Raw genomic sequence first — 11542 nt, forward strand, 5'->3', positions numbered from 1 at the left:
CCCTATCAAACGCTTTAGAAAAGTCGAGAAAAATGGCGTCAGTCTGAATGTTGGTATTAAAACCTGCGTGAATGTCATGAAGAAACGCCGTTAGTTGGGTTTCGGAAGAGTACGCTTTCCGAAAACCATGTTGGTGATTAAAAAGGAGGTTGTTATCTTCTAAATAATTGATTATATTGGAGTAAAGTACGTGTTCCATGAGCTTAGATGATACGCTGGTTAGGGAGATGGGTCGATAGTTTGTAATTAGGTGGCGGTCACCAGATTTGAACACAGGGGTTACGTTTCCAGTTTTCCAATCCCTCGGAATTTCAGAAAGTTTAATTGGCTGGTAAAATATGTCACAAAGAAAAGCTGCAGAAATGTGTTTTGTGTTTATTAGAACCTTCGAACTGTGATTATTTTTTGAGGCTCCTTGTAGCAGACGTTTCCCTTCCAGGTGCGTTTTCTAGCAACCTGTTTGCATCCGTGTATATTTCGTTTCACGCTAACTTGACAGACTGTGAAGGCTGCGGCCCCTGCGACCCAATAAGAGCGTCGGGGCAAGGCACGTGATAACACTCCATATTCGAGGACACGGGTGCCTCGTTAACGGCACAGCAACACAGCCGGTGGCGACAAAAAAGAGTACCGTGTTTATTTTTATTTTACCGACAAGTTAACTCGCGCGATTCTATCTTTATCTACGATATATAAAAATAAAGAATAAATATTCACTGATTTAGAAGTTTCGATTGTATTTGAAGCAAAGATGTTACGCCACATCCATGTCCTTATCTGCTCCTGATTTATTTTTCCTTGTAGCGCCGTGGCCGTTGGAGATCGAAGACGTGTAATCGAACGCTTCCACTCAAAACATTGCACTGGGCCCTCACATTAGCACCCGAAAAAGATTCGCGGGTAAATTGAAGGTATGATTTTCTCATTAACTGTTCTCAAACAGGTCGCCACGTTAGCGGACGGCAATATTGCGGCGGTGGACCTTCATCCGAAGTTGGATTCGCAGCAGACGACCCTTGGCCAGCAGACGATAGCCGGTTTCCGCGGGTCTCGAATTTGGCGCAGTGACACACGTGCTCCCGTGGCGTGGTTCCGTATGCCTTGCTCCGACGCTCTTATTCCGCCGCAGGGGCCATAGTCTCCTCAGTTCGCCCAGTTATCATAAAACGGAGTTTAGCAGCCGAAGTTCATGTGAGAAACTGCTTTCAGCTTCAGTAGATTGCGTTTAAAGTATCTTTCTACGCGTTTGCTATTTTGTGATGACTTACAAGAAAGCAGCTCTGAGTAAACCACAAATTTATGAACGCCTCTTAAGTTTTAAACAAGTGAAAATAATGTCGACTGACGATCGACCTGGGTCAGGATGTCCTTCAACCAGCCGAATTGAAGAGACTCTGGAAAAAATTCCTCAAGTCGTCTTCGATAATTGACGACAGACGATCGATGATAAGTGAAGTTTACTGGAGCGCTGTGGAGTTCCTGCCTGCAAATTGTATGAGATGATGTGCAAACGGTTTGCAGCAAAATCTGTGCCTCGCTTGTGCAAAGTTGAACGAAAAGGCTATCGCTTGGATACGTGCTGTACTTCGAAGAAGTTGCAGGTGGAAAGCACTAATTTTCTTTCTGCCAAGTGATGAACGGAGATGAGTCCTGGTGCTACAGACACGACTCCGAAACAAAACAGCAATGCAGCCAGTAATAAACTGTGAGATACCGAGATATCCACAGCCCAAGAAAGTATGGCAAGTGGAGTTTCACATGAAAGCAATCATCACCTTTTTCTTTGAGGTGAAAGGGATTGTGTACTCAGAATTTGTTCCTCCGTAAGATAAACACTTAGTAACTCTACCGAGGGAGAGCAACCTCACCGATCTACAGGTGCAGCGTGTTCACCGTCTCACTTAACACGAGGGTGGGAGGGACACACTGGCACGCCTCATGACAAAGTTCTGGATAATACAAGGCCCCCCAATGGTTAAGGAGATGTTAACACATGCGCGGAGTGCAAGAGGTGCAACGCGATACCACCCAATAAACAGATGCCTTCCTTACTTGCAGAGAGGCTTACACAGAGTCCTCCGTTCACTGTTGTGGCCATAGACTTTGCCGTACCTCTTTACGCACAATCTCCCGCAGAGGTGACGAACATGTTCATCGTAATCTTCACACGCGCAGTAACCAGAGCTGTGCACCTGGAAGTCCTACACCATTCGACGGGCAACTTCATGCAATTGTTTCGAAGGTTTGCGGCTGAGAGAGGAACGTGCTCTGTGGTGTACAGTGAGAATGACAGAACATTTAAGAGAGCAGACAATGATATTAGTGAAATGCTAATATTTATGGAGGACTCGTCACTAATATAGTATAGTGCAATTCATCAGATCAGGAGGAAATATATCCCGGAAAAAGCACCTTGGCGGGATGACTTAGCGCATGATCAGGAGCATAAATGCGTCGATGAGAAAGGACATTGGATGGATATTGCTCAGCAGTGAAGAAGTACTCATGCTGACGGAGGAAGTGGGGGGTGCAATGCACAGGGCGCGACACTGCTAGCGCGAACAAGCGATCGACGGGTTTTTTTCTTTTGTTTTCTTTGAATCCAAAGGATGTCATTAAAGTTATTATTGCTACGGATGGAGTTAATTTAGGTCTATAAGGCAGGCGATAAAATTTCATGCTCGCTAATACTATTTACAAGTAAAATGGGAAAATTCACCGATGCCGTGTTCGCGCTAACAGTGTCGCAATGTGTACAACCACCCGTTAACGTACGTTTACAAGGAAGCGGAGGAACCTGTCGCCATTACGCCAACAGATACGATTGGAGGGAAAAAGCGCCTCCTTAGATCCGGTGCAAGCTAGGGCGGAGTCACTGAAGATGCCTGGAGATCGAAACAACACTTTTCAGAAGACTGGTGGAGCCGATGACGCGAATAGTATCTAAAGGAAATAGAAGGAGTGCTTCTAACAAAGGACATGGGACGCAGCCAGATAAAAGGAGGGCAGTTGGTGCTGCTTGGAGTCAAGAAGCATCGCGCCTACTGGGCAGTGTGCAAGGTGGAAAGGCTCTATCTAGGACGAGAAGGCCCTGTAGTTTCTTCGTGTCTTTTTTTTTTTTTTTTTTTATTCGGGCAGAGCCCGAAGGAAGGGCCGGTGAAAAAGGATAAAAACCCTGAAGGGGCACCGGTCCCTTACAGCGTGTCTTCTGAAAACACCAGGAGACAAGAGTGAAAAGGCCGAGTCAGCTCTTGCACCCTCTTGAAGATGTCTTTCACTACGAGGCGTTTGAGAGGGGGAAGGTGTAATATATCCTTCAAGACCACGGCCTTTCTTAAGAAGAGGATGGAGTTTGGCTAGAAAAGAAAGAAAACGCTCCAGGCCGGGAGTGGTGCTTCTTTATTATTAGCATCTTGAGAGTCAAATTAAACGGTCTTCATAAAAGATTTTCTTGTGTTTCTGACTGAAAAATCTAGATAGGAAATGTTACCCGCTTGCTACTCTAGATTTTACTTATCTAAAACGCCAACTTTAATCCCAGAAATGAAGTAAAGTCCCTCCATTTGTTAATTTTAATCCTCCAAAAGTGGTATTATTAACCCCAAATGGAGGAAAGGTTACTCTTTTTTACCTAAACTAACGGTATATGGTGGACCATTATTGAACCCTTCGAAGGCTAAAGTTCGTCTCCCTACAGCAATTTAATACAGTGAAAAATTATCAATTGGGTTGCGAAAGAGGTTGTCCTAGAAGGACCCATGTAATGGAGTAATACCGAAAATTAAGTAAGTTCGCCTGTTACCCGTTTTGCAGATCATTCTAAGAAAGAAACACTCGCTTCTTATTTACCCCCCCCCCCCCCCCCCTTCTAAGAACAAAGTATTACTCCCATTTTAAGAGTGTGTAACACCGTCGCGATGACGTGGTGGCGCGAATATGTCGTCTCTGGACTTCGTCAACCATAGTCTTCCAGCGATGTGTTCACACGAAATCTTTTGTTTATCTCCTTCGCTGACAAGCCCGTCCTTGTGCGTCTCTCATATTCATAGTAACTATTTTTTTTATATATTCATTTATTTCATAATACTATCAGTCCCCCAGCAGGGACTATGATAGGAGTGAGTACAAAAAACAATAGACAATGTAATACATGTGCAGAACACAATGACAAAAAAAATAAAGGACAATACGACACCTAATACTAATATCAAAAAGCAGAAAAGTACAACAAAAATGATAACATGATGTCTATTGGTTACATGGGAGACGCTTTACAAAATCCGATAGCGTTTTGGATTTGTCGACGCTTTCGGGAAGTTTATTCCATTCCCTGATCGTCCCAGGGAAATACGAATTCTTGAAACAGCCTTTGTTGAATCTGTACTCTTCGATTGTCCTAGTGTGCTTATTACTTGTAATCCTACATAGATGGGGTTTGATGAATCTATGTTTATCAATCTGCAGTGTACAATCTAAAATCACAAAAAAAAACATTTTTAAACGCGTATTGTTTCTCCTTCCTTCTAATAAGGAGATACTTGCCTTATAATACAGCTCAGTTTTTGAATCCAATCTTCTGTACTTCGAAAAAATGAAACGCAGTGCCATTCTTTGAACATTTTTTAATTTCAATTTTACACCTTTTGTGTGAGGATCCCAAACTTCACTAGCATACCCCAATTTGGGTCTTTAGCATTTTATAAGCTAGCAATTTAGTTTCAGTGGTTGCAAATTTTAATGATCTTCTTAGTGACCAGAGTAGAGCTGTGGCTTTTTTTATTATATTATAAACATGTTGGTTCCAACTTAAATCACTGGTTATCATTACTCCTAAATACTTAAATTAATCTGCTATAGACAATGGTATACTCTTCAAGTAGTAGCTATGCACAGAAGGAACTTTCCTATGTGTTATTAACATGCACACTGTTTTTTTTTCAGTATTTAAAAATATTTGCCAGATCTCGCACCATTTGCCAATTTTCTGCAAACAATCGTTCATTTCAACATGGTTAGAATAATCGTTTATGTAGGTATACAATATACAATCATCAGCAAAAAGTCGTGTTTTACAGTAATATCGCGAAGAACGTCATTCATAAAAACCAAAAGAACAGGGGCCCAAGTACAAAACCCTGGGGAACTCCCGAGTCGACCCCACGAGGCATAAAAGCGTGATCATCAATGCTCACAAATTGCCTTCTACAAAAGTATCCGTCGCTGAACATTTGCGTTTTTTTTAGTAAATGCCTGAGCTTTAAAAGTAATTTATTATAGCTTATTTTTTCAAAAACTTTATGAAAGTTAAAAAAAAATTACATCAATTTGTCCTCTTCTGTCAATGGTCAAAGGAACAATGCGAATTAATTATGTTAATTGGGTTGTGGTAGACAGACCTTTAGGAAATCCATGCTGCTTTTCATCAAGTACAGAGTAGGTATTTAAAAACATGCTTATATGCTTCGAAACAACATGCTCAAGTATTTTACAAGTGCATATTCATGATATGGGTCTATGATTTTTGACCTTACAAGCATTTCCAGTCTTAAGAATAGGTATTATTTTGGCCAGCTTCCAGTCATTTAAAACGGACCCATCTGAAGGCGATTTATTAAAAATGATCGTGAGATATTTTGAACACCACTCGCTATAACGCCTTAAGAATTGATTATGGATGTCATCGGGTCCGGCGGCTTTCTTTTCATTGATAAGAAGTAGCTGTGAAAACAATTCCTTCCTCTGAGACCTCCACGTCTTCGATTGCGGGCACATTCTCAAACAAACAAAATGTTGGTAAAATGTTATTATCAGCAGAAAAAACACTGACGAAACATGGGTAAGTCAATTTGCAATTTCAGTCTTGTCCTCAATCACTTCTTCTAAAATGACTTTGGTAATTACCTTTTACTTTGTTTTAATTGTCAAAACTTCTGTGGTGAATATCTCAAAAAGTTTTGCATTTTACAATAAAGAAATTGTTTTCAAAGTTTATATTTTTGCTTTGAGGTCATGGCTCAATGACTGTATTTTCGCCTGCTAGAAACCGCCGTGTATTTTGCGTGCACTTGCTCTACACCTTGATAATCGTCTTTTGTGGTGGCTTATGTCCCTTGTAATCCAAAGACTGCTCAAGTGTTTCTTTCTTATTTCCATTGGGACAAACTTACGACTGCATTCAAGTATCATTTCCTTAAAATTGAGCTATAGGTCATCCACTTCTATCAACGGTTTGCCAGCTAGGTGCTCGAAGTTATCCTAGTTCAGGCTAAGTTGATAAATAACTGACACGTCATTGGCCTTTTCAAAGTTTTTATACGAAGAGATTTCAATTCTCCTGAGCATAGCATTTAAGGACAACGTAAAATGTACAGTGCTGTGGTCCGCAGTGTCCGGGCTAATCTTGCAATCATTTGCGTGGTTATTAAGGTTCTCATTTATAAATATTAAATCCACAAGAGGTTCTGATTGCCCTTTTATTCTGAAATTCCTTTTAAAAATTCGAGTTAAATTATGTGAGAAAACTATATCTAAAAGTACCTCAGCACAAGATACTTCGTGGTCCCCACATCCTAACGTTACCCAGTCAATTCCACCGAGATTGAAATCATTCATTAAAACAACGTTCTCGGAACTTTCAGTTTAAAGAGGAACTCAGTTCTTGAAAATATCCACATGACATTTGCGGGTGTCGATACACTACTCCCACAATTAAGTCACTTTTTTCCATTTTGATGCTACACCATACATTTTCTATGCCTGGTGCTCTTTCGATTTCTGAAGGATTTAAGCAAGATTTGACGACTAGAGCAACATCCCCTCCTCTACTTTCTCTGTCCTTTCGATAGAGCACGTAACCGGGAGCTACTATTGTATCATCCATCACAGACAAATCTAACGAGGTTTAGTGATAGCCACTACATCAGGGTAATGCTCTATTAAAGTATGTTCTAGTTCGAGGGTTTTATTTACGATACTTCTTGCATTCAGGTTAATAAATAGGACACTTTTTGCCTGTGGCAAACCAAATGCCTGCAATTATCATGCTCGGGTGAAGTACTTCCCATGCGTACGTCACTCCAATTATCTTCAATTTATCATACGATAAGTATACCTACTCTTCCCTTTCCCAGTTGTCTTTCGCACTCTTCCACATCTTTTTTTCTTACCATTCTAACATTCTTCGAAATGTCCTCGTTAATAAATATGCGCGTTCCTTTTAATTTTTTAGCAGTTCTGAGAACATTTTGCCTTTCATTGTAGTTTACAAAGTACAAGATTATTGGTTTCAATTTAACCCTAGCCACCCTTCCTAGACGGTGAATTCTTTCGAGAAATTTAACTTCAACACTCATTTTTGATTTAAAAAAGCCTTCACCCACTTTTTCCACCAAATGTTGCTCTGTTTCTGCGTCAGATTCCTCTGCTCCGTGGATTACAAAGTTATATTTCATATTTCTATTTTCCAAGTCATCGATATTTGACTCGAGCTTTACTATGGTCGCTTCTAGATGTACTAGTTTTTTTTGTGTGCCATTTAGCTTCCTTCTGAGATCCTTTATCTTAGAAGTAGACACTTCACTAGCCTCTAAACTTTTTTCAAAGCCTTTCTGACCCTGTACCATTGTCGATATGTTAGCCGCCGTATCTTTCTGACTTTCCAGTATTTTCTGCATTGTTTCTGTATCTGGGCCACGATTTTCTTCAACATCTCCTCCCCTTAAAAGCACGAATGCTCTCCAAAGAGAATCAGCAATGGCAACAAGGAGCAGCTTCACACGCCTTGGGCAAGGCAACAGCAATAAACAACGGTCATCTGAGCCGTACGAGTAATCCACAAATTTGCCACATACCTCCGTACAAGAAAAAATCAATTTATGCGGCATGTCAGGCTAGCTGCCCCGTTGCCCACTGATTGCTGATCCGTGCAGCTGTGCATTTATAGCCCCGAAGGCCGACCTGGAAGTGCCTCCCAGGATTTTGACTTGCCGATCAGACACGTGAGTGTAGTCCTGTCATTGTGCACTCGGTGACGACGTGATGCCTTCATCTGGGTGACGAGCACTTTAGTTGCCCCGTAGTCCTCTAGGCTGATGGTCCATACTTGATTGTGTCCGTGCGGGTCCTCCGTTGTTGATGAACTGTGGTGCGACAGCAGTAGCAGCCGATAAAAACTGCGTACAAGGAAAAAAACATGTATGCGACATGTCTGGCTTGCTGTCGCCCCGCTTAGATGGCCGTCGTTCATTTGCTTTAATGTCTCTTTCACGACATATCACCATACAAAATAACTTTTCGTTTTTTTTTGCTATTGATCGGAAACAAAATCTTTATTGGGACAAATGCAATTTTAGAAGTAATGAGCAATGTTCTCGAGATTATTCCCCGAAAGTAGTACATGGCGTTACTAAATTACCAACCTATAAAAGTACTTCATTACACTACTCATTTTACAAAAAGCAATTTAATTACAGTAATTTCATTACTAATGTCATTACGGCCATCTGTGATATTCAGCCACGTGACTACGCGTCTGTTCATACAAAAGTACAGGGTGCGGGGTCAGGCGATGAAAGCGAGGTGATTGAAGGTCCGGCGAGGCGTCACTTCCACAGCACCGTCACCTCAAAAGTCAACGAAAACTTTCCTTAATTTTTTTTAAAGCCAGCGGCGTTGAGTTGCTGCCTTGTGCATTTCCGTATTATTATTATGCGCCAAGCTAAGTGTTGTGGGCACGGAGACATGCTCAAAAGCGCAGATATTTCACCAACAAATTGCAAGGACTAAAAGGTCACTGTAAACCGTTTTCCCTCTTATTGAGGGGTTGTGTGAGGATATGGAGGGTGTTTCGGGGACGCGTAGCGCAGATTTCATTGTCGTGGCTGTGAGGTTGTCGCAATGCGCGGCAGCGGTCGAAAGGGCGCACTATTTTGAAGAACTTTGTGAGTCCCGAAGGCGTCGCTCGAAGGCGGCTATCTGTATACACTGCGGCTTTGGCTGAGAAGGGTGGATGGTGGGTTTTTTTTTTTAGGCGGTGTCGGGTCCCGATAATTGCGCGCCCGCGGCAGTGCAGCCGGACAGACCCTGCACGTGTGCCGGACGGACAGCATCTGGGATCGATTCGTCACCGGGGTCTCTTTCTTCGTTCTTTTCCCCGAGGATGTTCACCTTCCCGGTCCTCCTCGCACCGGGTCTCCCTGTCCCGGCGTCTTTATTTGGTTCTCAAGGGGAGCCAGGCCGGGGGGAGATATCCGACTCCTGATACTGCTTTCGGCTTCTGAGTCGTGTCGGCTTTCGTCATCTTCACTTCAGAGAACCGCCTTGGCAGGTCGCTACGCCGACGCCGCCACAAGTGGAATAGGGTGCCCGTTTGGGACCTTTTCCTGCGACCCTCCCTGTGGTCGGAGACCAGTGACCACCCAAGTGTCCTTGTTCCGGCCCCAGGGAGGGTGCGTGACCTCTCGTCTGTATGTTATGAGGGCGTCGCCGACTGCACCCAATAGGAGAGGTATTGGACTATGATTGGGTGGAACAAGTGCCGGCCACGGGTTTTTGAACCCGAGGAGGACTGGGGAAAAAGCAGTTTTTGCACGGGCTCCAGGGAGTGACGAGATATACGCTCCCGGAGCGGGTCTTGCGGACGACTCCTGCCGTTGCCGGCAAGGATAACTGTTCTGTAAAATTTTGCTCCTGTAATTTTTGTATTCGCTCTTAATCAGTAAACCTATTTGTTCCTGTTGACACCAAATCTCCGTATTGCGTTATCCGACATCCTCGACAAGAGGCTAGACTTCAAAATTTACATCAAGCAGCTAGCATCACCATCAAACATCATCATCAGAGAAGAAATGAACCTCACTATAGCACTTAGTGAATTAAGTTTCAGCGTTTGCTTCTTTTAGAAAGTCGAACCTTGTCGTGTCATCCTCAACCGGAAATGCTACGCTAATGCGCCGCCGCAGTCTCCTTCTCTGACATGAGTATTTTTTTTAGGCGGTCGTCCCCTATTTTTTTTCGAGAAGAACAGAGAATAAAGGCTCAGAGACCTCAATATGTGTTGTACTGTAAACGACTTTGTTGTTGCGGTCGCGTATTTTCGTGGATTTCGCTCAGTATGAATTTCGGGAATATTAGGTGGGAGCGACATTTTACGATTGGAAGTGGTTCGCTATGTACCGGTTGGGGCGGAGTGATGTATTTGCTGAATATTTCTCAGAATTCTTGTAATAGCAAAATTTCCAAAAATTTATTTTTCGCTAACACTCTGCAGACACGAATAATTTTTTTTTTGTTTGAAATATTGTTTTTTGTTTTAGACGACTTATTTATACGCAGAAAGTACATTGTATGTAGACTTGAATTTATCTTAAATACCCTACTCAAGACACGGCATTTTTTATACTTTTGGTAGTGATTCGGCATCTTGATAATACATTACGTTTAAAGTATTCACTGCTCTATCTTAAAGGGAAGCTGAAGCGGTTTTAAATATGAGAAAAAACACCCGAGCCTAGTTAATGAGACCTCAGCCATCACGAATATGGCATTCGTTTGGTCATTTTCTGCGCGGGTTAACCGGAAAAGCGCCTTCAAAGTAGCGCTGAAGCCCCGCCCCTCTGAAGCAGAGCGAAAGGGGAAAGAGGAGGAAGACCCTAAGCCGACGTCACAAAAGGCCCGTATGGGGGACCCCGCCGCGGCTAGCCGCGCTTCCCTCGTAGACTGCTCTACCGACTTTTCGAGCCGCTGTCGTTCTGCCGCTGCATAGAGCTTGCTTTTATCCGTTGACCGGTCGTGCTATTAACTCAATCACCTGATGTGTTGATTTTCCTCTTGTTTGCTCACGTGTTTGCAGAATTCTCGGGGCACCGAGCCACCTGAGTCGTGCTGTTGCACGATGCCGTACTCATGTATAGCCACCAGCTTTCACGAACAGCGCTCGTCGCAGTTGTTCTTCCGGCTTATTGTCCTTTCCACTCCGACACCGAGATTTTAAAGGGTTAAAATATTCTGGCGTGATAGTTTGTTATACATACTAAATTACAAATAGCGCTAGGACGAGGACAGACGAAGAAGTGGACAGGATAGCGCCTGTCCTGTCCACTTCATCGTCTAGCCTCGTCCTAGCGCTATTTGTAATTTAGTATTTTAAAGCGGCGGGTGGGTGTGAGCAAGTACACCGTTTTTTGTTCGAAACGTGTTTGGGACGGCACATATCAAAACTATGTACGTATGGTTTTGGGTCTGAAGGAGGCTCGCGCAATCCCAACACTCTGCCGACCATCTTCGAATGTAAGAAGGCAATTAAGCGCATTAAAGCTAACAAGCAACGAGGAAACGTAACAAGATAAGAATTTTAGGTCGACTGTTCTAGAAAAAAGCAATTACGTTATTATAATTGTGCAGTGTGCTATTAAAGCCGCGATCATGTAGCAAAATAGCGGGTTTCCACTGGCTCTCTTTTGTTAACCACCTTATATTAGTGTTTTAGAGTTGCTTTCATATTTTGTTGAAGTAACCATTATTGCCGGACAGACTCCGGTTCGGG

At 42.9% G+C, this 11542-nt stretch overlaps 1 pseudogene; it reads right to left on the minus strand.

Annotated features, from left to right (window-relative positions):
• Positions 1–7063: 7063 nt before the first annotated feature.
• Positions 7064–8204, minus strand: LOC115313964 (annotated as a pseudogene).
• Between the last annotated feature and the right edge of the window lie 3338 nt (positions 8205–11542).

Source organism: Ixodes scapularis, unplaced genomic scaffold (genome assembly GCF_016920785.2).
Source record: "Ixodes scapularis isolate PalLabHiFi unplaced genomic scaffold, ASM1692078v2 PGA_scaffold4__175_contigs__length_147842914, whole genome shotgun sequence".
Taxonomy (NCBI): Eukaryota; Metazoa; Arthropoda; class Arachnida; order Ixodida; family Ixodidae; genus Ixodes; species Ixodes scapularis.